Source organism: Mustela lutreola, chromosome 8 (assembly GCF_030435805.1).
Source record: "Mustela lutreola isolate mMusLut2 chromosome 8, mMusLut2.pri, whole genome shotgun sequence".
Taxonomy (NCBI): Eukaryota; Metazoa; Chordata; class Mammalia; order Carnivora; family Mustelidae; genus Mustela; species Mustela lutreola.
In genome coordinates, this window is record NC_081297.1 from 111,866,929 (window position 1) to 111,891,385 (window position 24,457).

At 36.8% G+C, this 24,457-nt stretch overlaps 1 protein-coding gene across 2 annotated transcripts in view; it reads left to right on the forward strand.

The window, feature by feature from the left end:
• The first annotated feature begins 1,118 nt into the window (after positions 1-1,118).
• The window catches only part of SYT1 (synaptotagmin 1), a 547,301-nt gene continuing 523,962 nt past the window's right edge, over positions 1,119-24,457 (forward strand). For both annotated transcript variants that reach the window (XM_059186404.1, XM_059186406.1), the window contains exon 1: positions 1,119-1,530. The gene's annotated coding sequence lies outside the window, so the exon portion shown is untranslated. The remainder of the gene's footprint in view (positions 1,531-24,457) is intronic.

Genomic DNA, 24,457 nt, shown 5'->3' on the forward strand with positions numbered 1-24,457 from the left:
CCACTCGCTGAGCCGCCCAGTCTGGTATCTCTCGGTCTGGTATTACCAAGCTATAAATTGCCCTAGAGCTTAGAGACAATCAGGTCAGCGCCACTCTCACAAGGGAAAAGCTGCTTACTTCTGAGCAGAATGGTTCAGGGGAAAAAGAGGAAGGAGGGAACCCGTGCCTTAGTCGTCACTGCGCTGGCGAAGGGTGGAGAGAGATGGGGGAGGGGACTGACTGAAACTGCGACCCCAGCGGGGTCGCACTTGGCCCAAGTCTGCAAACTTAGTGGTGGCTGCGGGGGAAACTCCCAGAGCACTCCACCGCCAGGCAGCCGCTGCTGCTGGGTGGAGTCGCGCTCCCCGGCCCCACCTATGGGACAGATCTCCAGCATTGCTGGTCCACAGCACCCTTCCCGAAAAGTCTCCAGGCATCCATCTAGCAAGACTTAGATCATTCCGCCCACCACTTCCACCCCAGGACCCTGACAGAATACTATGGTTAGCCTCAGATAGCCCAGAGGACCCCCTCCCTGTGTCTCAGTTTGAGGACGCTCGTGCAGAATCCTTTCGCATGCCCGCCTTGCTCCGCTTTCACAACTCTGCTGGGTCAAATGGCCAAAGACAAACTTCTGCCTCTCCTTCCGCTGCCACCTTTTCAAAAACCCACAGCCTGGGAACCCACACACATCGGAACTCCTAGGGTGCTGGTGTAGTCTGGGCATGCTCAGTATCAGAGCAGGTTTTGATTGAAAGTTAAAAAAAAGAGAGAGAGAGAGAGAAGGAAAGAAAGAAAGGGTGAAAAAGCTTTGTATTATGCTGTCTCCTTCTCTTGTACAAATGGCTTGCTGAACAGGTTGTAGGGCATCCCCGCGTTTACCCAAAGGGTTTATCAGATGCCCTTGATTCCGTCTCCTTGGGATCTGTCCCCCTCTTAGTTCGCCCCCTCCCCCAGAACCTCCCTCTTCTGGTCCCTGTCCGCTGTGGGGATGGAGAGACACTAACAGAACTGGGATGGGCGATGTTGGCTGAGCGGATCCACCTATGATTAGTGCGCCCCGATTGGCTCCTTGGAGCAGCGTACCCGAGGTGGAACCAATCAGGCGCTCGGGGCTGGGAGATGATGGGCGGCCGCCTCCTCACTGGAGGGATTCCTGGAGAAGCTGCAGTGTGGGGATGCTCTAGACCGAGTACTGCCCTCGGTGTCTTTCCACCTCCTCCTTCTGCAGCGGCGGCGGCGGCGGCGGCGGCAGCAGCACTTAGCAGCGGCAACTTGAGGCTGCACCCCGGGCCAGCCCCCCAGGGTGGTGCTCAACTGAGAGGGGGGCTCAGCGCCCCAAGGGGTGTGTGTAGGGTGGGGGTGGCCAGCTGGGACCAGCTGGTGGCCCTGAAAAACCTCCCACACACCCACACCCACACACCCCTTTTGTGTTGCAGGCTGCCCCTCCAAGAGCAGAGGCAGCAAGAGGACGTGTGTGTCTTGCACAGGTCCACGCGGGGAGAGCAGTGGGGACGGAGACCGGCACCACCTTCTGGTCCTCGCTCCAGGTAAGACAGCGAGACTGGCAGGGTGGCCACCTCGGAGGTGCCCATGAGCTTGAATCCGTCCGCAACCTTTTACTCTCGGTACACTTGGTTTTGGTGGTGGGAGGCTGCAACCTGGGGAGAAAGCCCCGAGTGGCCTATTGTGAGAAACATAATGAGCCACATGTACATCTCCTGGAAAAGCACTTTGCACAGTGCCCGTGATTTAGAGCCTGGAGTTGCTGTTGGGCATCCCCCATCTTCTTGCGCCCTCTTTCCTTCTCAGTCTTTCTTCTTCGACCCCCACCCGCAATCTCAATCTCTCACCTCCCCCGCCCCTCGCTCAGTCTCTCTCGCGTCTTCACCCTCCTCCTATCCTAAGGCGGCACAGGGTTTCTTTCTCGTCCTGGAGAGGATTGCCTTTTCTCTGAGGAGGGGAGCGGGTTGGAGGTGATGGAGAAAAGAGAAAGATTTCTTTCTGCCCCCTCCCCAGGGGGGCGGGGGAGGGGGACCGAGGTAGAATGCAACCTCTGCGAAAATTAGAGTACAGAGAGCATTTAAACTGAATAAAGGGAGTAGACAAGCCATCCAGCCCAGGCTGTCAGAGAGGGGAAGCATCAAGTTTGACTTGATCTCCTCCTTGCAAGAGGCTGTGCCTCTTACTTGATTCCTTCAAATGAAACAAAAATAACCCACTGATCTAACCCACTTTCAACTGCTTAATTGCTGTTGCTTTTAAGTGCTAACCATCTGACTTTTCCTGTTTCCATCTGTCCTGTGGGGCTGACTATTTGGTATTGCCCATCAGTGGTAATGTCTGAACTTTCAGGGGTTTCTCATGCAAAGAAAAAAAAAATTAAAAACAGATGGTTACTTTCCTCAGGTTCTCTGGTATAGCCTTTATGTTGGGAAGTAAAAAATGTAAAGTTTCAAAACATTTGTAAGTGACACTAGTGTAATCAAGAGGTTTGGATTTCTACTTTGAGATGACAAACCTTCTAGTTAGTTTTGTGTACATGTTGATTTTCACTTTATTGAATATTAACCCTTCGGTGAAATAAAGCAACAGTTTCACTTTTGTGTTAAAGCTAATTTTGTGTATGGATTGCCAGTTCATTCTACTTTTTCTCTATGTTTGCATTTTATTGCCCAGATATCAGATTCATGCCTTGCCTTATTTTCCTTTAATGAGAATATTTAGTGGCTGTAAACATGGTGTTTATGCAATTTCAGTACTCCATTTGGAAGGCACATGGAAGCTCGGTTGGCCAAGAAGCCTCTTGTACTGGAACAAAGTTTAGAAAGTAATGGTAGGAAGATAGCCTCAAATTTAAAAAATCTTAAAGGAAAATTGTTTTTTTCTCATTTCTTATCATAAGAAAGAGAAGGCTATCAAAACAACTGTGTTCCCTGGCCGCCTGCACAATAGGTCAAGTGAAAGGTACTTGTTGGACAGAGCCTTGACAGCAGCTTCAGCATCTAATTCCATCATCCGTGATATAAGCTTTCCTTTCCTATTATTCATCAGAGATGGCTAAGTGATTATTGTCAGATGGGAGGAGGTAGAGAGAAGTGCCTAGCTGAATGTAATGGGAAAGCATTCCAAGTGGGTTCTACATGAGCAGAGAGAAGCCAGCAGATGTTAGTGTCCAGATGAATCCTTTCCTTTGATTTATCAAGGGAAATGCCAAGTCTTACATTTTTTTCTACGTGCACACTTGGGATAAGAAAAGGCAGTCTTCTTTCTAACTCTGTCTGCTCTTCCACACTAATTTATGTACCCCAGAAAGTATTTTTTTCAGCACATATCTTTAGTGTACAAGTTTGTACACTGACTTAGAGAAGAGCTGGTTTCACTTACCATCAATGTAATGCATATTTTCTAAACTCATTTTCCATTTGAGACACTTATCTTTTCTATCTAAGTAAAATTACCCAGAGTCACAAAAACAAGATCTTATGTCTAGGGTTTTGACATTTAAATGCCTTTTCTTTCTTTCTTTCTTTCTTTCTTTCTTTCTTTCTCTCTCTCTTTCTTTTTTTAATGTAGTGTCTCTGTTGAAAGCTAACTAATTTTTAGAGGTGCCACCTTTTGGATACAAGGACAAAAGGACAACCGCTTAATTGCCTCATGTGTGTACAAATGAATTAACAAGTTTAGACATGAAAAGATGTACAAAAAGGAAACCCAATTACTTCCCATGTGAGCAAATTAAGATTTTGTTTGCTTATTTCTCTACCGTCTTAGGAAAGGTAAAAGTTTGGGCTTGATTTGTAACATTTTCATGTCTTTTTACAAATGTTAACTAGAGCAAAGACATGTGAGGGAGATGCATATAAGTATTGAGTTTTTCACATACTTCTGAAAAAATTAAGCCTTTATATTCTGGAAGTCAGAACTAATTCCAATTTATAATGAGTGGGTTGAGAAGAGACTTGAAATGATACATGGTAGGAAATTATTTCCCTGTCATCCCACAAAGTGTTCTGGTGTGATAATTTCATACAATCTTCATATTTTCTCCTTTAAAAAGAATATCTTAGTAAATCTTATTAATGTTTCAGAGCAAATATGGTAATTAGACTTCTGCGTATGTTTATCAGAACTAAAGGCTGCTCCTATAATAGGAAATCCTAAAAAATTAATTCCATAAAATACCACATAATAGAGAGTTGTTGCAGAGTGGTTTGTAGCTTCATTTCCTAATGGAGAATCTTATTCTATTTGGTCAAATGATCAGATAGTTCTAATCAAGAAAAATGAAAATGGATAAATAACACGGTATTTACATGATAAGATTTGCACATTAGGCTTGGTGCTAACTGAAAATAAAACTAGAGTAAGTAGCTTGTTTTAATTATATTTGCAAAATGAAATAGGAGATTAATAAATAAAATGCAGAATGTGTTAGAAATCTGAAAGTTAATTTGAACTTCCTGTTAACCTAAAGACACCATGGACATGATATCAATTCATCTCTTTTGAGGTCAGTTTATTAAATCAATTTAGAGAAATTCCTCAAGCAGGTTTTGAGAACTATCTAATCCTAAAGAACTCAACTTAAGACAGACAATTATATGAGCCTGAAATACTTATAGCTCTTGTGATTTCCAGTTTGTGCAACAGCCGGGAAGAGATATCATTAATGCCAAATTGGAACATAACATTTCTTTTTCTAATGGTAGTGATTAGATGATTTAGGAGAGGGAGAGCAGAAATAAAACAGTTTGATTACATAATGGAACAAATTTGATCTGTTATTACAAAAAGCCAAGACCAAAGTTAGACTTTCTGCCATAGAATAATGTGGGTGTGGGTCTTGCAAGTGTTTTTGCGAAACAAGAATGCTTTTTAAAATTATTATCTGATCTACTTGTGGATTTTTAACATTTTTACATGATTTGCTTGTCATAAATCTATTTGTATCAGAAGTTTAATATATAAGAGATGCTTTTTAGCTGAATTTGTTTTCCACTGAAGTTGGCCAAATCTATTTAAACAGAAATAAAGTATATGAAAGTCTAAATACATAAGTATTTATCATTTAGGGATACATACTCACACATACATATGAAAACACATATGAGTATATGTGTATACATATACATGCCTATACATGTGTATACATTTTTAAATTATGTAACTTTTTCTAAAAGGATTAGAAATTAATGGGCAGTATCAATAATCTGCTGAAGCTAAGGCATACTCCTGTAAAAAGTACCATTCAAAGAAAAACAACAATGTCTTGGGATGTTTTTAATGGTTCTTTGGTTGAAAGCCTAGGAATACCCAGAGGCAAAATTAAAGGGGGTCTACATCTTTCCCTAAAATTTATGTAGCTCTTCTATGGCTTTGGCAAGAAGTTATTTTTATATGAATTGTGTATTAAAACAAAATCTCTCGGTACAAGAAGATGCACCTCTATATATAGGTAACAAGCTTAAGTCATATTTTCACATGATTTGGATGTAATGGAAGGATAAACTTTCTGTTTTTATAAGGCTCCTATCAGGTGTTTCTTTCAACATTTGCATAAAGGTTAACTTGTTCCCCATATTTTACATAATTGAATGACATGGTTATCACTGTTTTTTCAGGTAAGAGGGTGTGGTTGGTATCTTTGATAATTACTCTAGGAATGATAGTTATTTTTTGTAGTATTTTTGAAAACTTGATTGAAACCTCTCCATTGAGTGTGGCCATTTTTTTAAAGCAGGGATTTAATTTCTCCAGTTAGAAGACAGTGTTTTTCCCTCAGCATCTCTGTCATTTTAAGAGTTCTTGAAGAAATATTTATAGTGACTATAAGATAAACTACTGTAGCAGGGCATATGAATGTCATTCTACTCACGTGTTAGCAAAGGAAAATAAACTTATTTTAAATCATATTGCAAATATATTCATGCTATCTATTGTAAGTAAGAAAACATGCTGTCCTTTCTTGTATCTATGAATAAAACTTTAGCTTTTACTGTTTTAAAAATATTATTTCAAAGTGTACAATGAGAAATATGCTATGCTGTCAAAAGAGTAAGCACTGGAGATGTTATTTGTGTAGTTTGAAATAGAATTATAGAGGTCTTTTTGCAAAGAAGCCTCCTTTAAAAATATGTTTCCTTAATTTAAAAGCAATATTTAGGAGAGTTCTAAAACAAAGCTCAATTTAGAATAGAAATAATACATTTCTAATAGTATTAAAAATGAATATTCTGCCACGTCTTAAAAAAATGAAAAGCATATTTAAAAAATTATTTCTCTAAATTCTATAATTTTTATATTTAGTTTAATTATAAATTTATTTGTGTAGAACTAGTTCTTATTCTCTCTGTTTTTTTTTTTGTTGTTGTTGTTTGTTTGTTTGCTCAGGGCTTGGAAGTTTATGTGACATGCTGGTTTCCATAATTTACCAGTAATGTAAATGAGGGGATGTCAAAGTTCATCTTTTCGGTTACTGCTATTGTGGAGATACAAAGAAAAAATACTGGTCATTCCTATATTGGTCTCACATGTAGTATGTCGGACATACTAATTATACACATAGGGAGTAATTTTGTTAAAGAGGAGCTCTGGAAAATTGTAAAGCAGATGAAGATAATAAATGCCCTTTATTTCGTAGCTGGTTGTACAAAATGGGAGCTGGAAAATTTCCATGCCACATGAGAATGGGCTTTTTCAGCTAGTATAAAATCTGGTGAAACTATATGGTTAAGGTACAATTTCCTAACAGCCAGGTAAGACATTTCATCACACATACCAGATAACAACTCTGCTGTAATAACTCCAAACACTGTGGGTTAGACATACGGCTAAGTGCCTCAGTCAGAAATTAATTTTTGGTTGAAATATCCAATTAATTTAATCCAGATATTGTACTGAAACTTGGGTCTTACCACTTCCAAGTTAACCTATTTCCCTGTGAAATATAGCTTTCCTTTTAATTCTAAACAGTGTAGAGCTCATATAATTATTATATTTTGCCAAAGAATATTATGAGTAAAAGGAGTTGTCTGTTTTTCTCCTTCAATAGGTAAATGTTTCCATTTTTTTTTTCTTTCTAAATAATTTAACTAGTTAATCAAGGATAAAATGCACATAGACACTTAAAGACAAATAGAATCACAGAGTTACTTAAATGGAGAACATTCTTATAGTACCATTGCTTGAACAAGACATACTATTTCTTGTCTTCCTCCTACATCCTGCCTGACCACAACCGTTTATTTTCAGTCACCTGGAAATTGAGGGGAAAGACGGCAAGACCACCTCATCCCTCAGATGAGAATTCTCTGGGTGTCGCCTCTAGAGGGCAGTCTCTTGTTTTTATCTGAGGTCCATTTCCTCTCTGCGTGGGCCTTGTGGCCCAGACTTCACTCCAGCTTGGAGGCAGGTAATTGGATTTACTAATTGCTACTTAGAGATTTGTAGGCATATTTTCATCAACATGAGGGCAAAAACACACAATACTCAGACAAAACATACACAGCTATACCAAAGTTACTACGAACACTTTCAAAAGGTAATGTTGATCTTCTATGTTTTACCATAATGGATAAAAGAGCTTTTATTTCAGGTAATTTCTTTTCCTTATTCACAAATGATCCAAGAAAATGGTGAGATTGTTAAACTATGAATCAGTAACTTTTTGTACTTATTAACACCAGTGGATAAAGCTGAAATTATTGTTAAAAAGAATTTCAGATCCTTGGATTGGCTTTAGTACTTCTGAAATATGTACCTGTGTCTTGTTGTGGAGCCCTTAAGCATTTACATAACTTATCCTTATCACCGCAAATAATTGAGAATTGGTTTGCTTTTCTATGGAACTTCTGGATATTATTGTAAAACATCTAAGATTGCTTTTAAGATGGATTATTAATAATCTATTTTCTGACATAATTTTATGTGAGTGTTACTGTAATTATAAACAATGGTATAGCATCACAGCAGCACGCTAGACTTACAAAAGTGTCTGTTTAGAATTTTGTGCTCTCTCCTTGAAAAGGAGAAAGAGCCAACTGAGTATATTTTTGCTTCATGGTGTACTGTACCCCAAGTATTCTAGCAATTTAAACCATGGATAGGACCTTGTTTACTGTCTATAAAATGTGGACTCTGCTGACTTGAGAAAAAAAATCATCAATAATTTCTTTTTTTTTTTTTTTAGACAAAGAACTTAATGACTTTTGAAACAAGGACATGTGGTATAACACAGAGTAGGAAGGCCTAGCTGAGCTTCTCTAGCCATTAGGCTTTGATTGTGTAAGATTATTAAGAACAGTTGACACAGTTTCTCAGGAGAAAAGACAAGGTAGCAAAGCATTGAATCTGTTTCTCACTTAGACTCTCTGCCAGATTCTGGTTTACAAGGCTGGCTTTCTGCCTAATCCCCAGCATTTTCATCAGATTTGAGGAATGAATAAAGTGAACCATTGGGCATTACAGCATATTTCTAGAGCACCAGAATCACTCCTATAAATAGAATAACATCACCATCCTATTTTAACTAGAGTTCAAACTCAAGGCCACAGTTTTTATATTTAAATATATATGAATCAGACTACTATATGCCTAAAAATGCTTGAGTTTTATCTGTCTGGGTTCAGGAAATTCTCATGTTAAAAGTCTAGTTAACAACATGATAGTACCTATATTTATTTTTAGTATTTTTGTTAAAAAATAAATGTTAAACTTAAAAAAAAAGCAAGCATCTTGAGAGATATCTAACAATTCAAGAAAGTGACATGTCAACAAAAAGCCAATATACTCCTAAATTAACCAAAATGGCTCTGCTTTTAAATTTTGAAAACAAAGCAAAAAGGCAAAAAGTACTTGAGATACAAGCTTCCAATTCTTTTAAAATCAAGATTTGTAGGTACTTTCTAAAGCACTTCTAGACACCACGAAATGAATATTGATGAGTGGAGAGCCAACTCCTTCAGGAAAGAGTAGACAGGTTCTGTTATGGCTTGAAGAATCTGTTTCATCGTTTATATATTGAACATATAGCGACAGTTTTATTTCTCTTGACTTCTGGACCTTTAGACCCGTATGCCTTGAAGCACATTACTGCTCACTGCTAGAGTGGAAGAGGTTTGCTCGGCTCTCTGTCTAAGAGTAATCTTGTAACTCCCTTGCCTTTCCTTACATTTTCTTCCTTCTTCAACTCTCCCCTTCCTACCCTTTCCTTAGTCTTCCTTCTTTCCTTTTTCGATCTTAATGAATTATCTTCCTATAGACCAGGGAGCTTGGTACTCTACGGCCCGTACTAATCTCTACCAGCTGGATTTATTTTTTTGCCAACAAGCAAGAAATTTATCTCTTAATTTATAGAGGTTTTAGGTTAGCTTCACAAAACAGCTGTATAGTTAAATAAGGGAGCAGTCTCTTAATTTGTTTATGGAATGTGCCATGATTCGAATGTTTTTAAGGTCTTACAGGAAAAGTCTAACCTATTGGTAATTCCTAGAACAAACTTGATTACAGAAAGATAGAGCAATCATTTTTGGAAGTCCCAGTAAATAGCAGGTCCTATTAGGTACTTTTTTTTTTTCTATTTTGTTCTTCTAATGATAACAATAAAATCATTGTTTTCAGGACACTTATATAGCACTGTATTTTTAGAGAATTACATTGACTTATTTAATTTTGGTGATGAAGAGATTCTCCATTTTACAGATGCAATAGGGGAGACTAAGATATTAAGTTACCTACTTGCAATTACATACTTAGGAAGCCTTTTATGATTTTCACCTACTGAATCATATTGCCTCAGCATTTAATTAAGGGGAAAAAAGTACATTTTCAGATTTTCTCAATACATATGAAGTAGTTTGCTATTTCCTATCAAAATTTGAAACAAATGTCCAACATCACTAAAATTAGATATACTCTATTTACATTGAAAAGACATGGAAATTTTAATATGCTGTCATTACTGTTGTAACCCTAACTTTGAAATAAGTTGTATTTGTATTTTTAAATTATTCAAAGGACAGCTTTTTAAAATGTAAGAGAAGTCACTGAGCTTGAGTCACTGGGCTCGGCTGGCCCTTAGTCATTGCTGTATCACTGCAATACAAGATATCCCTGCACTTGTTTCCTTATTTGTGAACTATAGGGTCCTAGGACACCTCCTGAGTGCACAGAGATATGAATGAGATAATGAGTGTTATAGCTTTACCCCAAGTTCTCCATCTTCATCTCTCATCTTCCTCATTTGTACTCACACACACAACTTGTTACTGCTTCCTGAACTTAATATTAATGGAAGTTGTTCAGTATCAATACTTTTCTCTTCTATTCCAAGATGGAGAATGCTAAGCAGGGAACATACCCAAGCGCAATCATTATTCTAGCCTCATGGGGATGAAGTCCATCACTTAGCAATTCTCAGTGTGAAGAAATAAACCCATTTGGGAGTGACTGCCAGGAGCCATACACGTTGCGATGTGGACCAACTTGATGGACTCTCTAGTTTATCTGATACAAGGAAACAGGAGTTTTAATTGGGGGATGGCTACAGAAAGAAAGCAAGATTAATTAGAGCATAGGAAAGGTATTTTATGGGGGCTTTTGGACAAAAACAAGCTAATCATATTCTCGTATTCTTACTGCATGTCAGGTACTTCTCTGTGTACTTTCTATGCTTCACGCCATTTAATATTCCCAGTAATCTTCAGAGGTAGGTACTAATTTGTAATTCTTTACATGAGAAAATTGTGGGGAAAAAAGTAACTTGTCAGGGTCCTGTGACTGTTACGTAGTAGGACATTGACTCAAACTCAAGCAGTCTATTTATAGAACCAGTATTCAACCATAAGCAATCGTATAATCATTCAGCTCCTCAGTGGAGGAAAGGGAGCAAATGGTGACCAAGAAGTAGAGGTTTCTAAAAGAGACTGAAGAGACACGCAGGCTAACTTTATCCACTTCATAGTTAGTCAATATGACCATTGTGGTGATGTGAGAAGCGCAGGAAACTTAGAGTCTTATAGTCCTTGGTACAGATGCCTACTCTGTAATGGTGAGCTTCAATAAAATAGTTCACTGCTAGAGGTTTCATTTCACTAGGAAGAAAAATGTAATAATGTTGGCAAACTATTTCATACTCTGTTAGTAGGTGGCAGATCTGACTGACCACTCTTGTTACCCATTTTTATTAGTCAGGAACACTTTCACTTGCAAAAATTCCACCTAATTCAAAGTGATCTAAGAAAGAAAAGGGATTTTAGAACTTATGGTACCGTAGAGTTCAAGAGTATCTTGGATTTAGTACTAGCTGGAATTGGGAAACCAAATCATGGGAGCCTCTACTCCCTTCCCCACTCTCATCTTGGTTCTACTTTCCTCTGCCAACACTTTACTCAGACTCAGGCCCTTTGTTTATGGTGGTTGCAATGCACCAAGTAACTATAGGGTTATGTAAGAAACTTTGATGTAAAGAGAACATCTTTTTTTTGCCAAAAAATCCAGGATAAACTTGATGGGAACAACTTGGGTAACTTGCCCTGAACCCATGAAAGGGGATATTTATGTAGGCTAACCATTGTGTCCTCCCTGGATTTAAAAGTTGGACATAGTATTATTTAACTAAATGGGAAGAGTTTTGTTGAAAATGACTAGATTTAGGGCAAGCAAAAGCAGCAAACATCCAGTTCCTAAGGTATAAGGCACGGACAGACCCTGAGAAAGGATGCCAGCTGGCCTTAATGGTGGATCAGCCCCTATGGCTGGAGCCCCTATCAGCCCCCTGGAGAGCCCCTATTGTTCCAGACACTTAACACCTCAGTTGGTGGGTCAGGGGAAGATCCAGAAAATTCTACAGAAAGGTCCATAGTAGTTGAAGTTGTGGAGAGTAGTGGCACTCAGAGGCTTGAAGCAATGGCCATTTACCAACAAATATGGAAATGCTCAACCATTTGACAACAGGTATGACTATATCTGTATGGAGAGACTGAATATCAGAGGCAGAGGGCTAAGTTGAATGCCATTTAATTCTTTTGGAGTCTTTAATGCCTTTCTCTCCCTTTTTTTAATACAGTATGCAGATACTTAGAAAACTTGAGGATTCCTAAATTCTGAACTCAGTAGAGCCAACTGAAGATATGTACAGGGCCAGCTGTGCAGAGGTCAATACTTCAAATTTTTGTTGTGTGTTGGGGGGGGCAGTGACTTCCAATTTATAACTACCTTATTGCCCTAACCATCTATACATTGTCACAGATGGAACAGAATGAATTTGCACAAAAATATGATACTTTTTCTCCTTGCTGTACCCCAAAATGAAAAGGAATTATTTAGGAATAATGTGTCTTTCTTCAGGAAGCACCAACATGATTTTATTACATGCAGGCACTGTTTTGGATGCTGGGAATCCAAAAAGGAACCCATGAGACAAACCTCCTGCTTTTAACACAGCTTGCATTCTAGGGAAGGATACAAACAATGAAAACTAGCATCAGTAACACCAAAACACAACTAAGGTGGTTTCAAAAAGTGAGAAAAGCTATAAAATAATAAAAAGGGTGAGTAAATAAGGCAATATTGGGGAGTCTCATCAACTAAAATTATGCAAGTTGAGGCATAAAAGGAGAAGGGGCCACGTCATAAAAATTTGTAAGCAGAGGACACCAGGTGCAGAAGCCCTATAGAGGGAATGAGTTTGATCTGCTCATGGAAGACACAGCAAACAGAGCTGAAGTGTAAAGATACTGGTTTCAGAGTAGAACCATGCTTTAATACTTTAATTAAAACAATCTTTAAACATGATTAAGGGAATTTCCAAAACAACATGATTGTGTATAACCTCAACATCGTTTCAGTATAGGTGGGATCTCATATCTGTGTGCTGTATTTCCAGTCTGTTCATAGGCTTACATTAAAAAAAAAAAAAAAAAAAAAAAAAAAAGATTTTATTTATTTATTTGTCCAAGAATAAGAGAGTACAAGCAGGGGGAGCAGTAGAGGCAAAGGGAGAAGAAGGCTTCTTGCTGAGCAGGGAAGCCCAATGCAGGAATTGATCCCAGGACCCTGGGATCGTGACCTGAGCTGAAGACAGGCACTTATCTAACTGAGCCAACCAGGCAACCCATTGGCTTACATTTTTTTTTTTTTTTAATTTTTTATTTTTTATAAACATATATTTTTATCCCCAGGGGTACAGGTCTGTGAATCACCAGGTTTACACACTTCACAGCACTCACCAAATCACATACCCTCCCCAATGTCCATAATCCCACCCCCTTCTCCCAAACCCCCTCCCCCCGGCAACCCTCAGTTTGTTTTGTGAGATTAAGAGTCACTTATGGTTTGTCTCCCTCCCAATCCCATCTTGTTTCATTTATTCTTCTACCCACTTAAGCCTCCATGTTGCATCACCACTTCCTCATATCAGGGAGATCATATGATAGTTGTCTTTCTCTGCTTGACTTATTTCGCTAAGCATGATACGCTCTAGTTCCATCCATGTTGTTGTAAATGGCAAGATTTCATTTCTTTTGATGGCTGCATAGTATTCCATTGTGTATATATACCACATCTTCTTGATCCATTCATCTGTTGATGGACATCTAGGCTTACATTTTTTTATGGTTACAATCACGGAATACATACTATTTCCACTCTGATTTTCAAAATGCATTGTTAGGTGTCTTACAAGTGTGTATTTTCATTTTCCATATTCATCTTTAGAAGTGTAACTCCCTTTCTTTTGCGGCATGTATCCCTTAGACACTTTCTATGTATCTTCTGTTGAATCTTGATAACCTTTCTTGTTTTGCCCTCCATTTCTAAGGGAATCGCATACATGGGCCTACCCCCAATTTTATTATTTCTCTGAATTTAAGTGAACACCTTGGCTTTTTATGACATTAATGATTTTTTTCAATGTAATTTCCTTTTGAGTATATATTTGATTATATCCTACAAGACTCTAATTTAGATTTTGAAACAAAAGTAAATAAACACTGGAAACATAATGAAACAAATCATTTTGTGTCGATTGTCATTTAGACAACATGGGTCTCAGTGCCTTAACCGGAAATTATTTTTCCTTTATCTAGTTTCATATCCTGATTTCAAGAACTCCATAACCCAAGTCTACCTAGGTCACTTTATGATAGTAACCTGGGTGCTGAAGAGGTATATTAACTTTTGTGAGATTGCAGTACCACTCAATATGCCACAGCAGTAATGAAGTAATAATTAAAGCGTCAATCTTAAATGGCCTTCTTTTTTTCCCTTAAGATTCCTCTGGACATTATATGCTTTGATAGTGACCTATTTTGAAAATGGAGTTTTCTTTGCTGAAATTGCACAAAACCACCTATGTGTGAAGATAAAGAGTATTATGCTGAGTATTATAATCAGTATTCTGGTCAATAAATGATATGCTCTGTTTCCCTCATCTGTGGATCCAAGGTTCTTTGGTATCCAACTACCTTATGTTTTAGTATGTAGATACATATATACTTGCATAGATTTGGATTTTTTAAAAATATTGCTGATTGTGCCACTAACTGCAAGTGTTTCAGGATTTTGCAATGATTTTTTTTTATCATCTCTGATTTGCCAGTGCCTGAGAGATAGTTGGAAAATTATTATGTATAAAATTATATATATATATAAAATAATATTATGTATAAAATTAATATGTATACACATGGAGTCTGGGTTTTTTAGTCAGTTAAGCGTTTCCCTTTGGCTCAGTTCATGATCCCAGGATCCTGGGATTGAGCCCCACATCGGGCTCTCTGCTTAGTAGGGAGTGTATTTCTCCTTCTCCCTCTGCCTACTGCTCCCCATCTTTGTGCTCTCTGTCAAATAAAATCTTTAAAAACATTTTAAAATTATTATGTATACTTAAAACACACACACAATATGGACAAAAGTCTACCCTACAACCCAGCAATTGCACTACTGGGTATTTACAAATGTAGTGATCCGAAGGGTCATGTGCACCCAGAATGTTTATAGCAGCAATGTCCACAATAGCTAAACTATGGAAAGAACCTAGATGTCCATTAACAGATGAATGGATATATACAATGGAACCTTTTTTATGGTGTTATGTTCTAGTATTCTTCTAATTCATTAAATAAATCTGGTCATGGCTAAGTAAGTTAACAACCTACTAACAAGTAACAATCTGCAGTTTTAAAAATACTTCTCATAAAAGTATTACCAATTTTCAAAAAATATAGTTCCTTTTAAAATATAGTGCAATTAAAAATTAAGCATATGTAAGTACAATAGATATACATAAATTTGCAGTGGCTTATTTTAAATATAGGGGACCATCATACAGCAAATGCATGAAGTTTAATAACATTTCCATACCAAACTTATAATGTTCTTGCTATATTCATATATGGATATTTTTTTATAAATTTGCACTGGATTATTGTGTTGTTTCATTTTATTAGTTTTTATTGAAATTCCATTTAACATACAGTATTAGTTTCAGGTGTACAATTTACTGATTCAACACTTCCATACAACACCTGGTTCTCATCACAACTGTATTCTTTAATCCCCATCAACTATAACACTCATTCCCCTCACCCACCTCCCCTTTGGTAACCTTCAGTTTCTTCTATAATCTGTTTCTCAGTTTTCCTATTTTTCCCCCTATGATTGTTTTGTTTATTAAATTCCACATATGAGAGAATCATATGGTATTTGTCTTTCTTTGAGTGACTTATTTCGCCTTGCTTATTACTCTAGCTCCATTCACATTGTTACAAACAGCAAGTTTTCATTCATTTTTTTAAAATTTTACTTATTTATTTGACACACAGAGATCACAAGTAGGCAGAGAAGCAGGGAGAGGGAGAGAAGGGGGAGGAAACAGGCTTCCTGCCGAGCAGAGAGCCCAATGCGGATCCTGATCTCAGATCATGACCTGAGCCGAAGGCAGAGGCTTAACCCACTGAGCCACCCAGGCGCCCCTCATTCTTTTTCATGGCTGAATAATATTCCATGTGTATATACATATACACCACATCTTCTTTATCCATTCATCAGTCAGTGGACATTTGGATTCTTTCCATAATTTGGCTATTATTGATATGTTGCTATGAACATCGGGGTGTGTCAATGTGTTGTACTCCTTTTTTGGTTATGGGTAAATTTTCTTGTAGAGTATAGAAAAATACACAGATATGCTTAGAATGTTATTTCTCTCTTTTTTTTAAATTTCTCTTCTTTTAAAGTAGCGAGTACAGAACTAGTTTATGGAACCAATAGTCAATAAAGACTAAGCACAGATATTTAGAATATTGTGTTCAAATTTAAAAAGAGGCAAATAATATAAAGACCTTCAATCTGTCTCTAAATTAGTGATACAATTTTACTAGATAATCTCTCTGACACCTTTCATTATTCCTTTGGTTTTTCTACTGTCTGTGTGAATTTCTCCATAGTGGTGCCTAAGATTGGAGATTGTGTCCTCAATCTTTCAGTCATTTCCTTCATTGCTTGAAACTATTTAAGGAGCACAAACTCCCAGACATCTTCAACCACCTGTAGAAGAATAAAATAAATTTCAATTGAGACACACCATAAACCAGGAAAAGTAGAATACCCAGATGTGAACTGTGAAATAGTAAGGCTAGGGTAGAATTTGCTTTGGTAATGAACAATAGGAAAACCTCAGTGTCTTAAACACCTAAGCCTTGTTTCTTGCTCCCACTACTTAATCACTATGGATGTGTGTGTGTGTGTGTGTGTGTGTGTGTGTGTGTGTGGTAGAGGTTGCAGGGGGAAGAGTATTTCTCAGATCTACATAGTCATTCAAGGACCCGGACGGATGAGACCCTCAGAGACTTTTATAACACTGTCATCTCAACATAATGTTTAAGGATTCATTGCAGTAGGGAGGAAAGCACTGGAAGCCTTCTCACCAGCATGTAACTACTTTGACCCTAGAAGAGGCATAATTTCTGGTCAGATATGAACAGTCAGGGGGCGCCTGGTTGGTGCAGTGGGTTAAGCCGCTGCCTTCGGCTCGGGTCATGATCTCAGGGTCCTGGGATCGAGCCCCACGTTGGGCTCTCTGCTCTGCGGGGAGCCTGCTTCCTCCTCTCTGCCTGCCTCTCTGCCTACTTGTGATCTCTGTCTGTCAAATAAATAAATAAAAAATCTTTAAAAAAAAAAAAAAAGATATGAACAGTCAGATCGTCTCCATGTCCAAACCTACAAGGGCACAGAATGTATAACATAGCCCTGGGGTTTGAAGGTGAGGATATTGTTAAGTTCTTAAAGCCTCCTCTCTAAGTTGCAACTGGAGAGTACAAAGCTTTATGAAACCATGTAAGAATGAATGATGATTACTTGAGACAGCGATGGCTTCATAGAGGAGGAGAAGCATGATCTGCACTCTGAGGAACTTTTATATTATTATGAGGGATGCTTAGTTCATTCTTTAATGAAAGCTTGTCTTTTCTTGACCTGCATCTCAAACAATGGATATATATTTGATTAAGAATGCTAGAGCTCCTGGATCTTGCGGCTGGCTCAGTCAGTAGAGTCTATGACTCTTGGTCTCCCAGTTGTGAGTTCAAGCTCCATGTTTGGTGTAGAGAAGACTTAAAATTAAAATCTTAAAAAAGAAAAATGCCATCACTCCTGGCAAATTTGGAGTGTACATTAAATCATTTTTTACTTACTAGGAGTCCAGACATGAAAACAAGTGCCGATTTAATACATCTGTTGGGATATGTTAAAGACTCCTCACATCCACCACATGCAAACCTGAACTCATTCATTTCACCAACAAATCTAGTCTTTCCCCAATAACTTTGATCCTAATGAATGATTCAACCATCCAACTAGTTGTGTTATCTAGAAATTTGCTTTCATGGGTCTCTCATCCTTAATCCCAAATCCAAAATATATGCTGTCTTGATCACTTTGGGCTCACAAATATCTTTTAAATTTATTTATTTTTCTCTACCTCCATTGCCACACCATAATCAAATCAACCTGACCATCTTAATTCTTTCAAATCAATGCCTAGTCTGGATTCTGCTATTCCCCAGCCTAATTTCTCATATTATTTCTCTCGTCTTCATGCTCTGGTCACACTGGTCTTCTTTCAGATTTTTAATATTCCAGTCTTCTTCCTGCGTCAGGACCCTAGCATGGGCGGCTCTCTATGTTTTGAGTATTGTGGATGTATCTGCTATGGACAGACAAAAATATTGTAAATTTAAAAATGTAATATGGCTGACTGTTTAAGAATAAATTTTTATTACTTATGTTTGAGAACAAATGTTCAGCTTTTCCATATTATAAGAGAACGAGTTTGTCACTTCTAAAAATTAACTGCAGAACTATCAAAAATTGGCAAACTGGGAATTTGAACAGTAATGGAAACTTTTTAAAAATTTTTCACATTTTGGGAAACTCTAAATCAAGTTTAAATTTGAAAATGTTGAATGCTTATCTCCTTTTAAAGAGAAAATGTATTTAGGAGGGCCTGGGTGACTCAGGTTACTAAGTGTCTGCCTATAGCTCAGGTCCCACATTGGGCTCCTTGTTCACAGGGACCTTGCTCTTCCCTCTCCTCCTTGCTCATGGTCTCTCTCGCTCTCTCTCAAAAAAATAAAAAAATAAAAAAATTTTAAAAAGAAGAAATGTATTTATAAATTCATATATTATACTTGAGGATACTCATGAGACTAAATTTAAGTAATGAAGATCTTGAATGGGCTGTAAAGAAATGCTTTAAGTTTATATCACTGAAATTTTAGTCTTGGGTTTTTTCCCCAATTATTTTGATAATGTGTTTTCTCAAAATCATAGCATCACAGATTTCTTTCTTGTTTGTTTCTTTTCTTTTTAATGGGAACATTCTGTGATCTAACATCCTCTGGGTGTGAAAACACACTTCCAGAAAATATCTGAAAAAAAAATGCAGTGAAAATAAATCTAGTGAAAGATAAAATAGTGAGACTGTAACAAATACAGGCTGATATGTTCTTTAAAATTCTTTGATTACTGATTACTCATTTGAGAATAATTGTGTCAAAAAATCTCTGAGAGGGGCACCTGGGTGGCTCAGTGGGTTAAAGCCTCTGCCTTCAGCTCAGGTCAGGATCCCAGGGTCCTGGGATCAAGCCCCATATCGGGCTCTCTGCTCAGCGGGGAGCCTGCTTCCTCCTCTCTCTCTCTGCCTGCCTCTCAGCCTACTTGTGATCTCTTTCCATCAAATGAATAAAAAAAAAAATTAAAAAAAATCTCTGAGATATGTTTTCATTTCTATACTTTTTTCCAACAATAATGTACTAAATTATAAAATTATAGCAATAAAGAATGAATGTTTACTATCCCAGTGCAAAAACTCAGATTGAACTTGAGTGCTCTGTGAGTGCAGGAACCATTTTTATGTTGTTTCCAATTATATCCTCATTGCTGACCTACCTAGCAGTCCTTAGCACTTACTAAGTAAGCACTTAAAAATCTTTGATGGGTATTACTAGATGAATCATCCTTGTTGATTTTATTTTCATTTGTTTCTCACTCATTCCCATTTTTCTTCAAACTAATATAGTAACTTAATGTGTGATCTTGGTAATAAGAATCTTCATGAACTGGAATTAATTATAGTTGACTCTCATTTTTATACAAGGCAAAAGATGACTGTATCCGTCTTTACTTTCCCCAAATAAATTGGCCAGAGAGCTCACTATTAAATTCCAAATGACTGTGTTGATATAAGTGTTCATTTTGTGGTAATTAAGAGGGCAAACATGTTGAAGGATATATTTCAATTTTACTTTAATGGGACTACTATTTCATATTATTTGGGTCAGTGCTATCTTTCAAATAGATAATCATTCTTCACTTTACCTTTTCACTCTCTCTTCATCTTTTCTTACTGCTGTTTTTAAGGAGTTCCTCAGTTGTACCATAAATCTGTATCATGTTCAAAGCACAAAGAGTTCTATTACTAAAAAACAAAGACATTCATTCTGTATAGATTTCCAATGTATGTTTAATTGTCTATATTGGAAACTATTTATTAATTTTTTAAGAGATTTTATTTATTTATTTGTCAGAGAGAGAGAGAGAGAGAGCACACAAGCAGGGGCAGCAGCAGGCAGTAAGAGAAGCAGACTCCCGGCTGAGCAGGGAGCCTGATGTGGGACTCAATCCCAGGACTGGGTTCATGACCTGAGCTGAAGGCAGATGTTTAACTGACTGAACCACCCAGGCGTCCCTATAACGGAAACTTTTTAATTTTTTTTATTATTTTTTTAAAGATTTTTATTTATTTATTTGACAGACAGACAGAGATCATTCTCATTTGACAGGCAGACAAATAGGCAGAGAGAGGAGGAAACAGGCTCCCTGCTGAGCAGAGAGCCCGAAGCAGGCCTCTATCCCAGGACCCTGAGATCATGACCTGAGCCGAAGGCAGAGGCTTTAACCCACTGAGTCACCCAGGCGCCCCATGGAAACTTTTTTAAAAGTATGGTTTCTGGCTAGTAAAAAGCAATGCTTTTAAGGAAGTATTTTAACTTTTTAAGTGAAAATGTATTCTCTAAAATATTTAATATATTCAAATAATCCAAAAATGTGAAAGTTGAAAAATAGCTCTTAGGTCTCTTACTTTTCAGATTTAGTAAGCTCTGTTTACTCTAACAGAGCTTACTATATCTGAAGAGTAAGATACACATACACATATATTACATTTAAATTCAGTATTCCATTATATACAGTGTGTGTAATGTACATTTTGTTATTAGGTGATTTTATTTTGAATAATACTTTATTTCATATAAACTATAATGATTTTCAAATGTATGTATTTTTAATATTAGAAAGAGTTAGACATTTTTGGTTAATGTAATATGAAATAATTCTATAAAATACATTATATACAAGTGATTTGGTTTATTTTAAGCTAATTTGGTTTTATAATTTTAAGTTTTTTCTGTTATAATTTGTAATGATTGTTTCAATACACATAAAATACTAAATGTACTGATTTTTATCATATGTAAAGTTTTTTTTTTAAATTTCACTTTTATTACAAAGTATTCTTGGATGACAGATTTTTTAATTAATTTTTTTGTTTTTTTATAAACATATAATGTATTATTAGCCCCAGAAGTACAGGTCTGTGAATGGGTGACAGATATTATAATATCTTGTTTAAAATTAATGTTTCCATTAATTATTATTACCAGAGATCATAATCTCTAGTATTTTTAATGTTTATGGTCCTTTATATGTTCAGACACTACTATAAATAAAAATTTTATAATCACTTTAAAAATATCTTTGGTTGGGAGCTACCATATGCTAATCCTAAGGATTTTAAAGTATTTCAAAATGTAAATTTTTTAAGAATAATCTTGCACATTTTAGCTATATGAAAAATATTTTAAAATATTTTTAAAAACAATATAAATGTTTGAAGGAACATGAAGTGTTTAGGGGTCTTTATAAAATTCATTTAACTTAATAATAATAGTTTACATGTAGAGAGCTTTACATGCCATGTGCCATTCTAAGAATTATTGTGCATTACTCCTTTAATCCTACTTCAACCTTGTGAGATTTGCACTATTATTCTAATTTTTTTAAAGATTTTTTTAAGATTTTATTTATTTATTTGACAGAGAGAGATCACAAGTAGGCAGAGAAGCAGGCAGACAGAGAGAGAGGGGGAAACAGGCTCCCAGCTAAGCAGAGAGCCCGATGCGGGGCTTGATCCCAGGACCCTGAGATCATGACCTGAGCAGAAGGCAGAGGCTTAACCCACTGAGCCACCCAGGTGCCCCTTTTTAAAGGTTATTTATTTATTTATTTATTTGACAGACATTAGAAAGGGTGCAGACATAAGCAGGGGGAGGAGGAGAGGGAGAAGCAGGCTTCCTCCTGAGCAGGGAACGTGATGCAGGACTCGATCCCAGGACCCTGGGATCATGAACTGAGCCAAAGGCAGCCACCTAACCAACTGAGCAACCCAGGCGCCCCAATTATGCTCATTTTGGAAATGCCAAAATTGAGGTCACAGAAGTGATGCTATTACTTGCAGCCATATCACTGTCAGGTGTTACAGCTGGAGTTCAATGAGGAGGGTTTGGCTTTAGAGTTCATTGGATCTAGATCATTTATTCTTTCTTTAATTCAGAAAATTGAACATTAATTTAAAAATAATCAGTATCAATAACCTAGCAGCCGTCAAAGAAAGAGCTTACCTTTTATTGGGTGCAGAAAACAAGTGAAAAAAAGAAGGAAAATGAGAGAGGGAGAAAAAGACGGAGGGAGTGAAGGAGGTAGGAAGTAGAAAAGGAAGAGGATTTGGTGGTATGTTTTATGTAGCTGAACGCCATCAAAGAAGTAAAAACAAACAACAACAAAACAAGGAGAGAAAGGAGAGAGTGCCAGCTTTGGGGGATGAAGGTAGAATGCATTTTATTTTTATTTCCATTTGTACTGAAAAAAAGATCTTTTTTTGCAATATAAAATTGAAATTTATTTCAATTATAATTCTTTCTTACATGTTGAAGTTATTTAACCTTTAGCAGCATACAGTTATTCAGAATAGATCATTTTTAATGACTCATTATGTGTGAAGTCATTTGATGATGCAATTAGCTTTTAAAAATTGAATTCTAATTAATATACTGTGCAATATTCGTTTGGGGTATACAGCATAATGATCAACAGTTCTGTACATTTATCAGTGTTTATCACAAAAAGTATAGTCTAAATTCCTTTATTTTACTGAGTTCCCGCCTCACCCCTCTAGCAACTACCAGTTTTTCTCTGTATTTAAGGGCCATTTGTTTGTCTTTTTTTGTGATTAGTTCATTTGTTTTGTTTCTTAAATTCCACATATGAGTGAAATCTTAGGGTATTCTCTATTGGACTTATTGACTTAGGATTATACCCTCTAGGTCCATCCATATTGTCCTTTTTTTTTTTTTTTTTTTTTTTTTTGGTGGCTGAGTATTATCCCATTGTGTGTGTGTGTACGTGTATCCATTATTCATTCATCTATTGATGGATACTTGGGTTGCTTCCATATCTTATTTTTTATAAATACTGCTGCAATAAACATGGGGTGCATATATCTTTTTGAATTAGTGTTTTCATTTTCCTTGGGTAAATACTCAGTAGTGGAATTACTGGATGATACAGTATTTTTTTTTTTTTTTAGTAATTTTATTTTTAACTTCTGAGGAAACTCCATTTTGTTTCCCACCATGGTTACATCAATTTGCATTCCCACCAACAGTGCAAGGGATTCTCTTTTCTCCACATCCTTGCCACCACTCATTATTTTTTGAATTTTTGAGTCTAAGCATCCTGACAGGTGTAAGATGATATCTCATTGTGGTTTTGATTGCATTTCTCTGATGATGAGTGATGTTGAACATCTTTTCATGCATCTGTTGCCATTTGTATATCCTCTCTGGAAAAATATCTATTTAGGTTGTCTGTCTATTTTTAATCAGATTATTTGTTTTTTTTCAGTGTTGTATAAGTTTTTTATATATATTTAAGATATTAATCCTTTATTGGATATATCATTTGCAAATATCTTCTCCCACTTAGTAGGCTACTTTGCCAACTGGCTGACAGTTTCCTTTGCTGTGCAATGGTTTTTTATTCTGCTGTAGTCCCAGTTTTATTTTTGCTTTTGTTTCCTCTGCCTGAGGAGACATATCTAGAAAAATGTTTCTATGGCCGGTATCAGAGAGATTACTGCCTATGTTTTCTTCTAGGGTTATTATGGTTTCATGTCTCCCATTTAGGTCTTTAATCCGTTTTATCCATTTCATCCATTAGGTCTTTAGTCCAGTGTATGGTGTAAGACAGTCCAGTTTCATTCTTTTTGCACATAGCTATCCAGTTTGTCCAACACCATTTGTTGACAAGACTCTCTTTCCCCCATTGTATGTTCTTACTGCCTATGTCACAGATTGACCATGGAAGTGTGAGTTTATTTCTGGGGTCTCTATTCTGTTTTCTTATTTATGTCTCTATTTTTGTGCCAGTATCATATGATCTTGATTAGTACAGCTTTATAGTATGTCTTGAAATCTCGGATTGTGATACCCCTACCTTTGTTCTTCTTTCTCAAGACTGCTTTAGCTATTTGGGGTCTTCTGTAATTCCATACAAATGTTAGTAGTGTTTCTTCTACTTCTGATATTTTGATAGATCTATGGATTTTGATAGATCATAGATTGCTTTGGGTTGTGTGGACATTTTAACAGTACTGGTTCTTTCAATCCAGGAGCATGAAATCTCTTTCCATTTGTTTGTATCATCTTCAGTTTCTATCATCAATGTTTTCAGAGTACAGGTCTTTCACCTCCTTGGTTAAGTATATTCCTAGGTATTTTATTTGGGGGCATACAATTGTATATTGATTGTTTTCTTAATTTCTCTTTCTGCTAAGTTATTACTGTATAGAAATACAACAGA